Source organism: Triturus cristatus, chromosome 12, assembly GCF_964204655.1.
Source record: "Triturus cristatus chromosome 12, aTriCri1.1, whole genome shotgun sequence".
NCBI classification, from domain to species: domain Eukaryota; kingdom Metazoa; phylum Chordata; class Amphibia; order Caudata; family Salamandridae; genus Triturus; species Triturus cristatus.
In genome coordinates, this window is record NC_140595.1 from 213,224,310 (window position 1) to 213,240,366 (window position 16,057).

General features: G+C 44.8%; 1 protein-coding gene and 1 long non-coding RNA gene across 3 annotated transcripts in view; one reads left to right on the forward strand and one right to left on the reverse strand.

Annotated features, from left to right (window-relative positions):
• The window catches only part of LOC146773101 (uncharacterized), a 131,418-nt gene that overhangs the window by 35,805 nt on the left and 79,556 nt on the right, over positions 1-16,057 (reverse strand). The window lies entirely within an intron of this gene.
• Positions 1-16,057, forward strand: part of AGRP (agouti related neuropeptide) — a 72,774-nt gene that overhangs the window by 9,750 nt on the left and 46,967 nt on the right. For both annotated transcript variants that reach the window (XM_085636785.1, XM_085636786.1), the window contains exon 2: positions 2,142-2,261. The gene's annotated coding sequence lies outside the window, so the exon portion shown is untranslated. The remainder of the gene's footprint in view (positions 1-2,141; positions 2,262-16,057) is intronic.

A 16,057-nucleotide genomic window follows, 5' to 3' on the forward strand; every position in this document is an offset into this window, starting at 1 on the left:
AGAAAGTAAACAAGCTTTTGCAATGCAATAGGTCTCGTATTTGCGAGAGTTAGAGCTATTGGTGTTGTAAATGACAATGATTTTTACCCATGTGTTTTGGTTTGGAGTGGACGTATAAACAAGCATTTGCAATGCAATTGGTTTCGCATTTTTTCAAATTTAGAACTCTTGGCGTTGAAAATGACAATGTTTTATACTTTTGTTTTTTTATATGCAGTGGAGTGATGATATTTGAATAGCACTATTACCATTCGTATGACCTCACAGCACCGTAAAATCAGAAAATTGAAATAGGTTTTGAGGGTGGGGAGACAAGAATAATATGCTGGCTAAAAAAAAAAAAGTAACAACATCCTGGAAGTAGCATGTGAAATGTAAGCGGGAACAACACAGTTACCTTAACGCTTTTACACTTATTATTCAGAAATCATTGAGGGTTTTTAGCTGAAAAGTTAAGAATATCACTATAGGGCCGGAAGGGACCTGTTTCAATGTCCATTCCTTATATCAGTGCAAAATGTAAGCAGTATGGTTTAAAAACCCAGAACAGCGGTACTCATTTTATAATCTAAAATAAGGAAAACCGCTGATAAGGATCAAATTAAACGTTTTCCACTTTACACATCAACAAGGTATTGCTGCACCTCCAGGAATGTGCATTTCCCAACCCAGGAAAAACAATGGGGCATATTCTCAAGCCCCTATCGCCACAGGAACGTCACTTTTTCTGACTTTCCCATGGCGATAGGGTTAGCGCCTTATTCTCAAGGCAGCGTTAACCCACTTAACGTGACTTTAAGCCACGTTAAGTGACTTAACGCTGCCTTGAGAATAAGGCCCCTTTCACGCTAAATTTAGCGTGAAAGGGGCGTGCAGTGGGTGTTGCGGTGGGCGTTCCACCGCAAAACCCATTGTGATTGACGCTGCCACCTATTATCAAGGGCGGCGATAATAGGTAGCAGCGCCGAACTTAAGACCAGAAAAATCCTGGTCTTAATTTGGGGAAATGAGGAGAAATGCTTCATTTCTCCTCGTTGGCAGCACACATGGAAAATGCAAAATGCCATGGTTTGTTCATGTACGGGAAGGTGTCCCTTCCTGTACATAAACAAACCTTTTTTTAAGATGCCGTTTTGTAACTTTCATGTGTGCTGCACGAAGCAGCACACATTTAAGTTACAAACTGGCATTTTCGGTTTGTTTATGTGCAGGAAGGGACACCTTCCTGTATATAAACAAACCTCCCTGCTTGCAGACACCCTTGCACTCTAGTGCAAGGCTGCCTGTGTTGGCGCTAAGTCGTGAAACTTAGCGCCATCACAGGGGGAAATGCCAGGCTGTACCACATTCTTGAGAAGAGGGTTCAGCCTCGCGTTTCCGAAGTGGCTAGGAGAGGCGTTAACCCCTTCCATGCGGGGCGGATTCCCCCGCTGTGCTGAGCGCTGCTTGCGCGGGCGTGGTCATGACGGAACGGTTCCGTCATGAGCACAGCTCAACCGACGCTCATGACGGAACCGTTCCGTCATGAGCGCCGAAGGGGTTAAGCCATGAAGGCTAACGCCTCTCACCGCCACTTCATTGAGAATATCCCCCAATGTTGTTAAAAGCAAAAGAAGAAAATAGCACTTCACTGGCAAACTCTGTAAAGTGGCGCTAATGTGTGTGGTTGTGAATAAAACCAAACTTTGTGACCACTCTGTATTGCTTTATTTCGTTTTTTGTTTCGTATTTTGAACCTTTTTTCACACTCCATCCCGAGGCTGCTGTTTGGATTAGAAAAATGTCAGAAAAAGACGACATTTGCAGCCAAAGTGTTTCTTTTTTTAAAATTCATCGCACAATGGAACAAATAAAGGAAAGGAGAGGAAAGAGGGGTAAGAGCCATTTGTTGAAGTCATAGTTTTCAGCATGAGAGGAGCATTAAGACAGAGACAGAAAGAGAGGGAATAAGACAAAGAAAGAGAGAGGAGAGGGGCAACATTAGAGCAGGAGAAGTGAACACTTGTGTTCAAAGAAAGAAGAGAAAACAAAAGTAGCGTTTCACTGGCAAACTCTGTAAAGTGGCGCAATGTGTTTGGTTGTGAATAAAACCAATCTGGCCACTTTGTGCGTTTTGAACCTTTTTTTTTCTCTCCACACAGAGGCTGCAGTTTGGAATAGAAACTTGTCAGAAAAAGACGACATTTGCAGCCAAATTGTTTCTTTCTTTTTTGGATCCATTTCACAGAGGAACAAATCAAGGAAAGGAGAGGAAAGAGAGGGTAAGAGCTGTTTGTTGAGGACCTGGTTTTCAGAAAGTGAGCCGAGGAGCAAAACTAATGCCATCAGAAGTCTTCAGTGGAAAATGTTAACGCGCCAGCTGCCACTTTAGAACTGGAGAACTGGTGCTCACGTAAAGGCCTCCCATACCTTCTAGTCGGGTTCGCGCTACAACTGCAAAAAAACCATGGGGCATATTATCAAGTAAGGCGATAAAATTATCGCCGCTTTGGCGGCAGAAAACTGCAGCTAAAGCGGCGATAATGGGCTTGATAATATGCTCTGTGGAATTCCACTTGAAGCCCATGTTAGATGTCCTTCACATCTAACATGGGCTTAAATTGGAATTCCATAGAGCATATTATCAAGCCCATAATCGCCGTTTTAGCAGCAGTTTTCTGCGGCTAAAGCGGCGATAATTTTATCGCCTGGCTTGTTAATATGCCCCCAAGCATTTGCAATGCAATAGGTCTCGCCCTTGTGAGAGTTTGAGCTATTGGCGTTGTAAATGACAATGCCTTTTATTTATGTTTTAAAAACCAAAACATAAATAAAAGGTATTGTTATTTAGAATGTCAATAGCTTAAAGTCGCGTAAATGTGAGACCAATTGCATTGCAAATGCTTGTTATTGTTCCAGCATTTTCTGAACCCCGAACCTTATTTTTGAGGTGCTGCAGCCCCCCTACTTCCTTTGCCCATACCTAGTGTACGTAGCTTAAGCCTGCTCTGGAGGTGCCCCCTTCTTCACAGTAACACGCAGCAGGCACCTCTCTTTGCTGTCACGTTAGAGTGTTATAAGGGTCCTCCACTCTCTCTTCCTTGAGGCTTCTTCCCGCTGTCTCCCGCTCCGATACATACTGACTTTGCTTTCCTGCCTCACAGTAACATTTTGGTCAGAAGACATAGAAATGACTTTTATAAAGGGGAAAGTGCAAGTTAAAAAAAATGCCGGTCTGTCGCAGGGCAATAGTCCCTTAGTGCTTGAAATTGGAAAATAGAAGCGCAGGTATATTTTACCAGAGTACCTGCTTCTGACAAGTGCCGGTACTCGCCAATTAAAAGTACTGCACCTCTGCTGAAAAGTGTGGGTACTCTACCTCTCAAAATAAATAGGTGCAGGTACTCCGTACCTGACAGTACCAGCCCATTTAATGCACTGTCCTTAGATAGGGACAACACAGCTAGGTGGAAAACGAGCATGGATTCTGCCGGTGGAGAAGCTGTTGTATCTTGTGTGTGTTGTGAATGTCTATCTGACGTGTGTCTTTAGTAGTCCATGCCTTAGAGTTGTGTACTCGGCTGTGTATTGACCTAGCGCCACTAGTGTGCTTAAGCTAATGTCCCCGTTGCAATGCATAGTCTGAGGGTGTAAGTTCTTGCTGTGAGTTTGAGCAGTCTGTTGTGTTGAGGACCAAAGGCGGGGAGGTCGATGCACACTGAATATATATGTATCATGCATGCTTTACTTGGAGTGCTTATGTTTGTGTTCACCACTGCCGCTCTGCTCACCAGCGGCTGCACGTCATCAGGTGCTGCTAGCTACACACGTATCTCACTTCTGTGCAGAATGGCGCACTTTCTTCACTTATCCATTTTACGTCTTAATTAGTCAAAGCTCCTTGATGGACAACCTGAAAAAATGTAATTCAATATCTCAGGTCCACAGCTGGTTAAACTTGCGTTATGCACATGCAACGCTCGCACTTCTGAGTTACTCTGCAACACTTAAATATTTTGCGTGCACAACGGCCATAAAAAAATACAATTCGACTGTGAAACCTTTAGGACGACGGCAACAATTATACATGATTCTGTTTATTTTGGAGCAGCCCGAGTTGCCATTGCGGCGTGTGAGGTCAGAGGGTGAAGGGGGGCTGCACGTCCCCTTCTGCAGAAGTCTTACCACGTAAAGCTGTTACACACACCCGGAGGTTTCAGAGAGGCCAAGTTACGGGGGACCAGGGAGCTGAGAAAAGGTCACCAACAAGCCCCTTACGAACAATTAAAGCTTTTTTCCCATACAGCAGCAACCGAAGAGTTGCTAGAAAAAAAAAACTGAAAAGGTATTAATCAGAAGTGGCCGTAAACCCTCTGCAGCCCTGTTCTTATAAAACTCCTCAGAGGAAGTCTCGAAGGAAATGCAGGTCAGAGCCCCGGAAGGCCTGTCTGCAGGGAAAAACAAGCGCTGGCCATTGCGGAAAGGCAGCGCTGTTTATTTTTGTATCGCGCTTTCACTTTAAAGTGAAAGAGCAATGCAAAAATAAACATGCCGCGCCCTTTTGGAAACTGCTTCATGACAGCCGTGAAGCAGGTGATTCAGTTCGAATGGGCCGGACAAAAAAGCGAAAAGGAGGCCACCATTTACCATAAACGGTAATGCAAGCTAATGGAAATAAGGGGCGGGCTTCACGCCCTTTTCTCAAACTCCTCATTAACAATAAAACTCGCCGAGCAAGCTGCGCATGTGCGCAGCAACGCTAGGCGAGACCTAAAAACAGGAATGCGGTGCCTCCTTTAGTGTGCGCAGACACCAAAGCACTCCCAAATGTGCCTGCCTAATTGCAAAGTGCAATTAAATTGCGCGTAATTTAGTGCACAGAGCAGTCACACTGATTATAACACAAATGTCCTTGTTGAAAAATGGTAGCGCGGCAAGCTGCCACTTTGGAACTGAGGAACTGGTGCTTATGTAAAGCACTCCAATACCTTCCGGTCGGGTTTGCGCTACAACTTTGTCTTTATTATAATCTAATACTAAATACAAAATACTTTAGAACAGGCCATATAAATTAATGCAGAAGGAGCACATGTTCGAGGGAAAGAGATTGTTAACTGGTGCCGTATGTGGAAATAGTTTAGATTTGTGTTCTATTGTTGAAAGATAAACTTCAAGGAAAGTTGTGCAGCATTGAACTTTCCTGCAGGGGAACGTAAAGTTACAACCCAATGATTTTTTTCCAAATCACGCTTTCCTTTCAAGTTGAAGATGAAAGAGGTGAAGGAGTGGGAACTGCACTGTCAGAGACGCAAGTCTTGACTTGCTTCTCTCAGGAAGAGTCAGGATGTGGGGATGACAATATTTGCTTCCCTCATCTCTGACAGCTTTAAGCTAATTTACATGCAGCACCAGGAAGCCTTGCTTAAACTTTAGACACATTAGACATGGTTGCGCGGTTGTTTAAAGACCAGTAACTACATCTACAGTACCTCTGCAGCGCCAGAGCTACAGCTACATGCTCTTAGTGAATGCCCAAGAAATATTATAACGTAAACAATAAAAGTCATTACAAAGTTCAGTATTGCCATGCCACAAAAATATAGAGCCCCCCCCCCCTACAGTGCCGCAGCTGCGGCTATAGGCGCATAGTAAATGTGCCCAAAATATCATAAATCAGTCAAAAGAACCATTTGGATGTGTCATGAAAATGAAGAATGACATAAACACATACCAACGCACACTTTGAAAATAAGTAAGCATTTTGTCATCGCGGTTGTTTTCCTTTTGAAAGGTCAACAGCATTTGTCTGCATTTCGCCGCCATCTTCCTATCACCCCTGACGCTCCATTTCCCATAATGATATAAATGCACAGAAGCTCGTGCACCCGCTGGTGGCTGTGACTTGCTTGCGGAACTACAGTCAGTGTCAGGACACCAGCCATATAACCGCACAGTGAGTGCAGCGCGCAGCTGCGGGCAGGTCGATAGGCCACGGTAATGGTCGTCACGAACTCCAGTCCCAGCGAGGGATCCCCGGCGCCCTCTTGGTCTGCGCTGGCATTGCCAGGACTACCTGTGGCTTCTCCAGTGTAGTTTGCAAATGTCGACAGAGTTTGATTGAACGAAGAAAAGTCTTCTAATGGCATTCCGTCCGAAGCGCCTACAACGGTCATCTGCCCCCGGCAGTCCAGCAGAGATTAGTTTAGCACCTTGACCGCCACATGTCAGCTGACCTCAAAGTTCCTGTATCCGTTCACCCCTGACACATGAGGCACCATCGCGTGCATTCTCTCTTCCAACTCCTGAAGTGTCCTCGTATACATTACTTCATACAATCTGAGCACTGAACTGGGTGCAGTAGAGATATATTTCTTTACTTCCTCGTTTGCAGTTCATTAGCATCCTTCCGAATAATTTACATTTTTTTTAGCACATGCACTTTTTCAGGTATGCCTTAAAATGATTACTAACAGGCTGGTTCACACAGATTTCTGGATATAATTGTAATAATGAGACGCATTTGACAATGAAAGAACACATTTACAGTCGCATTCATATTTTAAACTCCAAGAAAAGTGAATAATAAAACTACTCAGAACCTTCGCTTAGAACCCGTTACTTGCTGATGTTATCACTGATCCAAACTTCATCCTACACGTCGCTGGTGCAGCCAAAGATATATCCTGAAAGTGTAAGGAAACTGAACTTGGCGGTGCGCTTTGGCGTTCAACGGAAGTGACCTATCGGCTTTAGGATCCAGTTAGGAGGCAGCAAAGAAGATGGGCACTGGAGTCAGTGTATTGTGTGTAGCAGGCGGGAAAAAAGTCATTCTATTGATTACAGCAGGTCTTGCAGACAGGGCATGTGCGCTGCCAAGGCTCAACCTAAGAAACATTGCTTTGTTTAAAAAGCAAACACAGACATGGTGGTCTGCTGTCCCCAGCAGGCCACCATCCTTGTGAATGTAGCCCATTCCCAGAGGATTGCAAATTGCAAACTGCCTTATGAATATTGATGAAGCAGGTCATTTGCGATCCCAATGGGAATCGATAAATGTGTCCAAGACACGTTAGTACATTCTGCTTTGCGAGTTGCTAAAAAATCACAATTTGCGACCCGCAAAATGGAATGGTCGTACATCGGGCCCTAAATGCACCCTGTTTTCCTTTAACGAAAACGGACTGCATTTAAAAAAAAAAACTGCTTTATTGAAAAAGCAGTCACAGGCATGGTGGTCTGCTGACCCCAGCAGGCCATCATCCTTGTGAGTTCCAGACGTTCCCAATGGGTCACCTCACCCCAGTTACACACCTGTTCATTCCTACTGATCCCTACACGGTATGCTGCTTTGACCATGCTAGTGCTGCTTAACTCCTGGTGAAGGTAGTAAACTTGCATGTAGAAAGGTTGAGTATTATGTGGTGGGGCTTTTTAGGCTTCACCATGCAATACTGTCACAAACTCCAAAACACTAATAAATCCTTATCTCATTTCTGGGAGTGTGGCAAAGAGCAGTCAGGCTTTACTAGAGAAACATGTTAAGCATTTCTGAGTACCAACATGGACAATAAGTAATTGACACGACTCGAGAGAAATTCGACACAAATGTATAAAAATAGAGTGTATTTTTATCTTAATTTAGACACTAAAATGAACGCTATAGCATACATATAAGCAGTGTTATTGATTATAGAAGCAAAATAAAACCAGTGCAAAATAATACAGTGAAAATTTAACATTGCGGTCAATAGAGAAAACCACTAGTGACACTCGGTCACTTGCAGGTGGAGTTGCGTTGTACCCTTGCAGGGTGAAGGAGGTGCTTGTCCCTGGAGCAGGCCATGACAGTCAGTTCAATTTTACCTGTCCAGTGGAGATCGGGCACAGAGTTTTCCTGGCTTGTCCCTGGTGCTAAATGGGTGCAGCAGTAAAGCTCTTAACACTGCTTACATGGTGCTGCAGGGGAAAAGATGCAAAAACACAACATCGGAATGGCTGCTGAGGAGGGTCGAAGGTTGGATGGCGCTCCCTGTAGATGCAGTGTTGGGTGCAGATGTCGGTTGCAAGACTGGCAACCAACAAGCCTTGGCAGTTCTAAGCACAGCAGATGGATACTTCGACGTCCGGTGGTCCTGGAGAACATGGTAGCTTCCTGGAACTTTGTGGAAGGCAGGAATACAATTCCTACAATCCACTAGACTGGATTTGGGTGATCCCTCGTAGGGTCTGATAGCCAGCGAGTCTTCAGATCCAGAGCATTGTTTTACCTGCAGTTTGCAGGTGACTAGTGTCACTAGTCCACTGGAGTCTAAGAGAGATTCAGGCTCTTTCAGGGGTCCCTCTGTGTGAGGGAACCAAGCTTTAGTCAAGGATGAGTCTCGATCACACAGTTTCTAGATTGTTGCAATAAAGGCAGAGTATCCCTCTTTTGGTTTGCTGTGGGCAAAGTACTGTTGCAGGTGTCAAAGGTCTCTTCTTTGTCCTCTTCAATGCAGGATGTTTCAGAAATGAGGTTCTGGTGTCAGGGTGGTCCCTTAAATCCTAGATTTAGGGAAGTTAGGTGTGTGGGAGCAAGTAGCAAATAGGCTGCTAGTCCCTACAGCTAGTCTGCCTCTGAGATGATCACATCCTGGGGTGTGGGTCCCCTTTTCTACCCAGAACCCTCTATTCTGCCACTTCTAAAAATGGCAGAACCCTTCTTTCAGTTTACAGACTGGGCTGTCCACCCTGGAGGTGTAGCCTTCTGGGGGTGTGCACCTCCTTAACTATCTAATTTCCAGCCTCTCCGGGTGCAAATGTGCCTGTGGAAGCGGGAGGGCTGTTGCCTCCACTGGGAGTCAGCCCTGATGCATTTCAGAGGCAGTGTAGTCTTAAAGCTCACCACCTTGATGTGCCACTTCTCTAGCCTTCCAAGCAGGGAGAGGGTGTGACCTTCCTGCCCAGGCCTTTGTTCCTGACTCCATGGAGGGATCACACTGCCTGGTCAGAATCCTTTCTTGCCAGCAGCAAGCACGGGCTGCCAGCCAGAGCACAGGTTAAGCTGGAGAAACCAGGTGGGCAACCTCAAAGGTAGGTACCTGGGTGCATGCCACATCGCCCTTGACACAAGATTTGTGTCAGGGGCGAGAAGGCACATTGTTTGTTACCAAACCGAATAGGTTTGGGAGGTACCATAATGGAACTACCAACCTTGGGTTTGCCCGGGTGCCAGCCCATATTATCCTATGGACCGCCTATCACTTATAGTGTACTTTAATGGTGGAGGCCTCTGTAGGGATATATAAGCATGCACTTGTATACCCACACCTTTAATATTTGGTACTCTAGCTCCTGGGCTCAGTAGTAGGGCAAAGTCGAAATGGAGCAGTTTACATTGTTCCTGAAGTCTGCAATGGCAAGCTTGCTGTCAGAAGTTTACTTAAGTCCCTCATAGATAATGTCACAGAGTGCTTCTTTAGCTTTGAATTCTCTGTCTGGCTGTTCAAACATTATTTTAAGAGAGAGGAAAAAGTTACCATAGGTTTTCCATGAAGAATGCAGTGGTTTAGGAAATGGTACAACCACCCCCTGATGCAGAACTGTCGGACAATTGAATGATGTGGACTAGTTGAAGGTTAGATGCTGGCCTCATGGCCTCCTCCACCTTGATATCTGGGGGGAGATGTTTAAGTGTTGGAAATTACTGCTTATCCCTATGAAACAATGGTGTCTGTGAAGGTAATGTCGGGCTTCATTTGGGACCCGGTGATCTCTGTTTAATGCACACTGGGGTAAACTAAAAGCCAGGGGTCGGGGAACATCTCTGGAGGTGAGATCACAAAGTCTACTCCCTCTCCATAAGGAGAGTGCATTGCTAGCTCTTAGGAGATTAGGCGTGATCGCCATCAGGTTGGTGTCTGACCTCCTCTTCTTGATGAGGGAAATGGGCTGCGCACTGCGGCGGTTACCTTTCAAGTAAACTTAGTATAGTGAAAGGAGGTTGTCAGTAGGCACAGTAGACCTCATTAATCTGTATTTTTATACCCCTTCCCTCTCTTTTTCCTTTTTACATCTTTCTCCTTTTTTGCTGCATGTAACATATCTATAGTTCAGGGTTGAACGAGGTGAGTAAAAACATAGTTAGAGTTCTAGTTGCAAGTTTACCCAGTGGGGAGGGCCGTGGGAGAAGCTTCGGGTGTTTGGTAAAATGTTACTTGTTTATGACATGTTTAGGCGACTTGTGCTCTTTTTGAATCTGCATGGGAGCTGTGGTATGGGCGATTGCACCCTAAAAGCTGGTGTCCAGCACAGATGTCCTGGGATATAGGTAAGACTCACAATGCACTGCATCACCCCATACTATAATGTGGCTAGTATGCATAAATCCCTAAAAATACCCTCTTGGAATATGTGTGCGCTAATGATCACCCCAAGCATTATAGGGTACTTACATACATCAAGAGTTCAGCTAAGGTGGTCTTCATACAAGAGACGCATCTTAGAGATGCTGTAGCAGATAAGCAGCGTAAAAAAAAATCCAAAGGTCAGATGTATTCCTCTACCTACTCTATCTATTCAAGGGTCGTAACAATATGGTAGGCTCCTGGGGTCCCCTTCCAACTTAGATGTACTGATACGGATGTTAAGGGCAGTTGTATTCTGGTGTATGGTCTACTGGACGGACTGGAGACTGCCAGTTTGACTGGAGGGTTATGGAGGTCTTAACGGTGAACATGACCATGCTGGTTATGTGGCAGGAGACTTTAACTGCGCGTTGGACAGGGACAAGGACCGCCATCCACCTAGGACGCATACTAAGCCATCCATGATGAAATGTCAGCACGAGGTGATGGCCAGATTGACATGGGTTGACATATGGAGGGAACTTCATCTAGACATGAGACAGTATTCCTGTCATTCACAGATCCACAACACTTATAGTAGATTGTACCGTTTTCTGGTAATAGATACATTAGCACACTAGATTAACACGGCTCAGTAATACTGTAGGTATCTGTCCGATCACTCTTCATTGATCATTGACTATTAGGTGCTTGGTGGAGACCCCAGGTAGCGCTGTGGAAATTGATGCCTGAGATGCTGACACACGCTATATTCTGAGACCATATACAGGTAGCACAAACATCTTATTTTGAGACTAACAGGAACACAATGGGCACCAAGGCAAATGAGTGGGAGGCATTTAAATGTGTTAAAAGGGGAGAGTGCATAGGCAAAATAATCAGGATCATCTTAGTAGCAACTCCGACATGACCTCAGTTAGCACGAGAACACAGTGGTGGAGCTGCAGAGCCAGGAACCGCTAGAGACTGCGGCCAAACTGAAGTTATTGGAGCACACAAACTTCTGAAGCATACTTTGGGTGAGCTAGAGCAACCTACATTCCATGAGCACAGACAGTGACTCCATAGGGATGGGGATAAATCAGGTAGACTGCTTGCTTGACTACTGCACAGAGAATTGCTGCGGTCGTAGATTTTAACCCTAGTGCGGCTGGATGGAACCTTGGTCTCCACATAGGCAGGTATAACTGATCCCTTAGACAATTATTTGACTCAAATGTATAAACTGGGAAATGTGGTGACAGAGACCTAGGACATAAATAGGGCAACCAGGGAGGGATGCCCTCAGTTGCCCCTGCTTTTTGTTTTATCTCTGGAGCAACTATCAATCAGACTTTGCGAAAGCTTAGGGAATTGGGGGAAAACCCTTGGGCTTACGAAGCATGTTGTGTCCATGTATGCAGATGATGCATTAGTGTACCTCCAGTACCTGCAGATCACACTCCCAATCCTGCAGACGATGTTAGAGGCCTTTGGAGAGGCATGTAGTTTGAGCGAAGACCCTGGCTTTCCCACTGGGGTGACTAGCGACTTTAGGAGTGGAATCTCTTCCATGTGTAGGGATACCATGGGAGGTGCAACAGTTTAGGTATCCAGGAGTTTAGGTGTTGCACAATGCAGTGATACGTTATGATGGTAACATGGGAAGAGTCCTGTAAGAACTTTGCAACTCAATAGCTTTTCGGGATATGCTTCCCCTGTCATGTGCAAGCCGCATTGCGCTGGCGATGATGGTCCTTTTGCCTAGATGCCTCTATCACTTATAAAACACCCTCTGTTTTTTCCCTAGATCTACTTTTAGACAAATTGACTCCTTTTTATTATTATTGATATGGGCTGGTAAGCACGGCAGAGGGTGTCTGACAATCCTGAAACTGAACAGATCTGAGGGAGGCCTTGGACTGCTATACTTAGATTTTTATTACAGTGCGGCGCAGCTGCAACATGCGGCAGTGTGGTGTGATGAGGAGGATAATAGGGAAAAGAGACTCTTGAGGTTCTGCTGGGGTGAGGATGCTCTCCCGGTGTTATTGATGAAAGGTGGAGGGCTCCCCTGATGCTGTCCATATATAGTCAAGCAGACTGCGGCAGCCTGGGAGGCAGTGGTATAAAACATTCTCCATTCTCTAGGTCTCTGGAGATGTAGTGGCTATAGCCATTCAGAGAACCAGCCTGGTAATTAGCGATGACAGTGGAGGGAGGGAAGGTGCCTCGTTCTTGGAGAATTGTACACAGGGGACAGATTATTGTCCTTTACGGAGGCTCAGCAATGTTTTCAGGGGCAGCCCAGGACAATGGTTGAAGTATGCGTGATTGATGACAACATTGAAGGGCATCTGGCCGAAGTTCCCTACGATACTCTCTATCTCGGGGTCGCTAACGTGCCATACTGCAGCCATGCAGCGCACGCAGTATCTAGACTGTATAAAGCCTTAAAGGTTGACAAACAGGAAATGCAGATGTCAGTCAGATAGCGTTGGGACGATAGCCTGGATATGCCATTGACGGCTGTCTAGGAGAAACAGACGTGCAAGCATGTCCGGTCGATATACAGTAATGGCAGATTTCAGCTCACACACTTCCATTTTCTCGACCAAATTTACCTGAGTTCACAGAAATGAGCCAAAATCTACCCGACTAGAGTGCCCAACTGCCCTAGAATCAGCCAGACTGACTTTCTACACATGATATGGAATTGTGTACACATAGAAGGGTATTGGAGAGACATTGCTGATACATTGCGTGTGGTTAATGCAATGCCTTCAGAAATGATGGTCAGGCAATGCTTATTAAATGTTAATCCTGTACCTAAATTAAAGAAGAATAGAAAAAAAATTCTTCTGTTGGGATTGTTTTTGGCAAAATGGCAAATAGCCATATTATGGCTCGGGCCTCGTGGTCCGATATAGGCACCATAGAAGAAAGACTTGCTGGAGTGGGCTGTTACTGAGGAAGTTAGAATGAGAATGGTCCGCACTGATGATCTCGAAGGCTGGTCAGAAATGCTTACAAATTTGATGGTGAGCCCGAACAGGGGAGGAGTGATGGGTAGCTGCTGCAAACACTAAGGGGTATATGTAACAAATAAATCACACAGCGCAACAATAGGGAAAGGGCTGGAATGTGTCATATCTAACATTATGCTGTGCATTCCTATCTATACCCTGCGTTGGTGCACAATGTGCTGCCTACCACCAACGCAGGCACCCTTGTACCATGGTGCTAGGGTGTCTGCGTAGCAAGCAGGTTTGTTTTTGTGTGTGCCGGAAGGGACACCTTCCTGCGCAAAAACAATTCTCTGAGGCATTTTCCTTTTTCTATGTGTGCTGCATTGTACAAGACACATAGAAAGATGAAGTAATGAGGAGAATTAAAGATATTTCTCCTCGTTGAGCCTCACCTGGGGAGGTGTAGCATTTTAACACATTTCCAGGTCTACCAGTAATGATAAATCTGTGAATGTACCAAAATCTATGGGTGGATGCATGGGAACACCCACGATCCACTCAGGGAATGGCTTCCTGCTGCAGAGTACCACAAGGCAGCAATCTACTCTGCGCCATATTACTTTAGATTTGTCAAGCCATGCAGGGACACGCTAGGTGGCTTTGCATGGCTTGATAAATCTTGTTTAGTAGCTGCGTCGTCCTTGCACCCCATTGCATGTTGCAAGTGCAACTCAACTACTTGATAAATATGCCCCTGAATAATGTAGTGTGATTGATGTGTGTTGCATCTCTCCAGGCCCTAGATTGGAGGAGGCAAAGTCACCATGTTTTTTCTGTATTGTTTTATTGTTCACTGAAATGCATAAATAAAATACAACGAAAAATAGCTATAGCACTGGCCAGACAAAGAAATATTTGCTGGTGTTATATGTGTAATTGAGTTGTGAGTCTCTATGCCACACCACTTCTCCGACTTCACTACCCTGAGGGTCAAGTCCTACAGGAGTGAAATTGATGCTTAGTTTTGGGTCCAATAGTAAGGTAAAGTCCAGGGCAGTGTTAAAAGGCTTGTTGCTCGAATATGAATTTACCTTGAAAAAACAAAGACAAGAGGCGTTTGACAAAACAGGAACAGTTGGTTTAATCAAACACTTCGGTCTGGAGAACAGTTACAAAGTTGGGGTCTGGGGACTGTCTCAAAGTACAATCATTTTGAGTGCCTTTATATACATTTCTTGGAGCATCATAAAAGAATTCATAGATCCTGTTTAAGGTAAGGAATGTGGGCCTAGTCATGGAGCCATAAATTACTCCCACCTGATGACAAATCACCTTGCGTGGGCACAATGAGGGCCAGTGGGTAACTTGTCCGGATGTACGGCATGGGGCGTTCGTGATCACTTTGTGTGTTGTGTCCTGATTGGCAGAGTATTCCTAACGGCATGTGGCATCTAACTTTGTGATGTTTTGGGAACAAGTGCCCCTCCGGCCATGTGCGTTTTATTGCAACCAAATCAGCCCAGACCATTGTGGTGTCGCTGCCTATCTGTGAAACTAATCTGGGTTTGTTCTGCTGGTTACGTGCCACCCCAACTGTGATCTTTCAATCAGTTGCCTCAAGCCTGGGTCGCAGGGCCTGCCTGACCTGTATTTCTGACTCTGGGTTGACGGAGAGGTCATCTCGGGTGATTTCGACAACAGTGATTCGATTTTGTTTTTATGCACACATGTATCATTGCGTGAATCAATTTTAACGGGCTCTAATTTGTACAATCATGGTCCAGTAACGCCTGGTCCTGAAAACGTTTGCCCAGGACCAGATTTAGAGTTTCGTAGTAACAAAAAACAATTATTTCAGGAGAAAGGCAAAACCAAAAGGAAAATCTACCAGGGCAATTTCCATCACTGTAGTATTAATTTGGTGGATGAAATGGTTATTATGTTTTTCCCTGGGTTTTGTTAGAAATAATAGATTTTTTTTTAACTTGCATCCCAACTCGAACTAGCTCATTTGTACTCTCTATACCTACCGACAAGATGCCAATCAAAAGACAGTGTATAATCGGTATTAATGCATTTTTTATAAGGTGCCTTATACCACTCTTCTGCCCTTTCAAAGTGCTGTCAGGATCCAGTGTTATCATCTTGCAGTCTAATGGTACTCAGCCTTTTAAGGGTGTGCGGCTGAATGAGCGTTGCAAAGATTCGAACTCATGACATGTAGATCACTGTTTATCAGATTCTACTGAGCCATCCTTCCATTTGAAATTAAAATTCCATCCGAATCCCCAGCTGGCTACAGAAATAATAAGAAGTGATTGTCTCAAACTCTGAGATAGTAGAAGTATGACGCGATACAAACATTTTTTCAGGTTGAGCCAAGTACAAGGGTACCGTTCATGTCATGAATTATAATAATATATATATATTTTTTTCATTTTTTTTTTTTTCATTCAAGATCGCGTAACATACCTTTCAACCTTCGGACGTCGGTTTTAGTAAGCTCGGGAGCTTTTTCACTAATCGCAGGTGATTTCTGTGGCAGGGCGAATGATCGCTTGCACTATTACCAGCGGCATGGCTTGGAAATGAGATGTTTGAAAAGAGGTCTGGTGTAACATCACAATGGCTTACGGGTATGCCATAAGCACAATATTTTGCAGTATTCACCACAATTTGAGCACTTTGGAGAGAACTGGGGTTGTGCACACTGCCTTGTGTACGTTTTGAGCATCTGTTGTTGTTAATTTTCTAGTGTCTTTAATGGCTTTGGTGATGTGACAAATC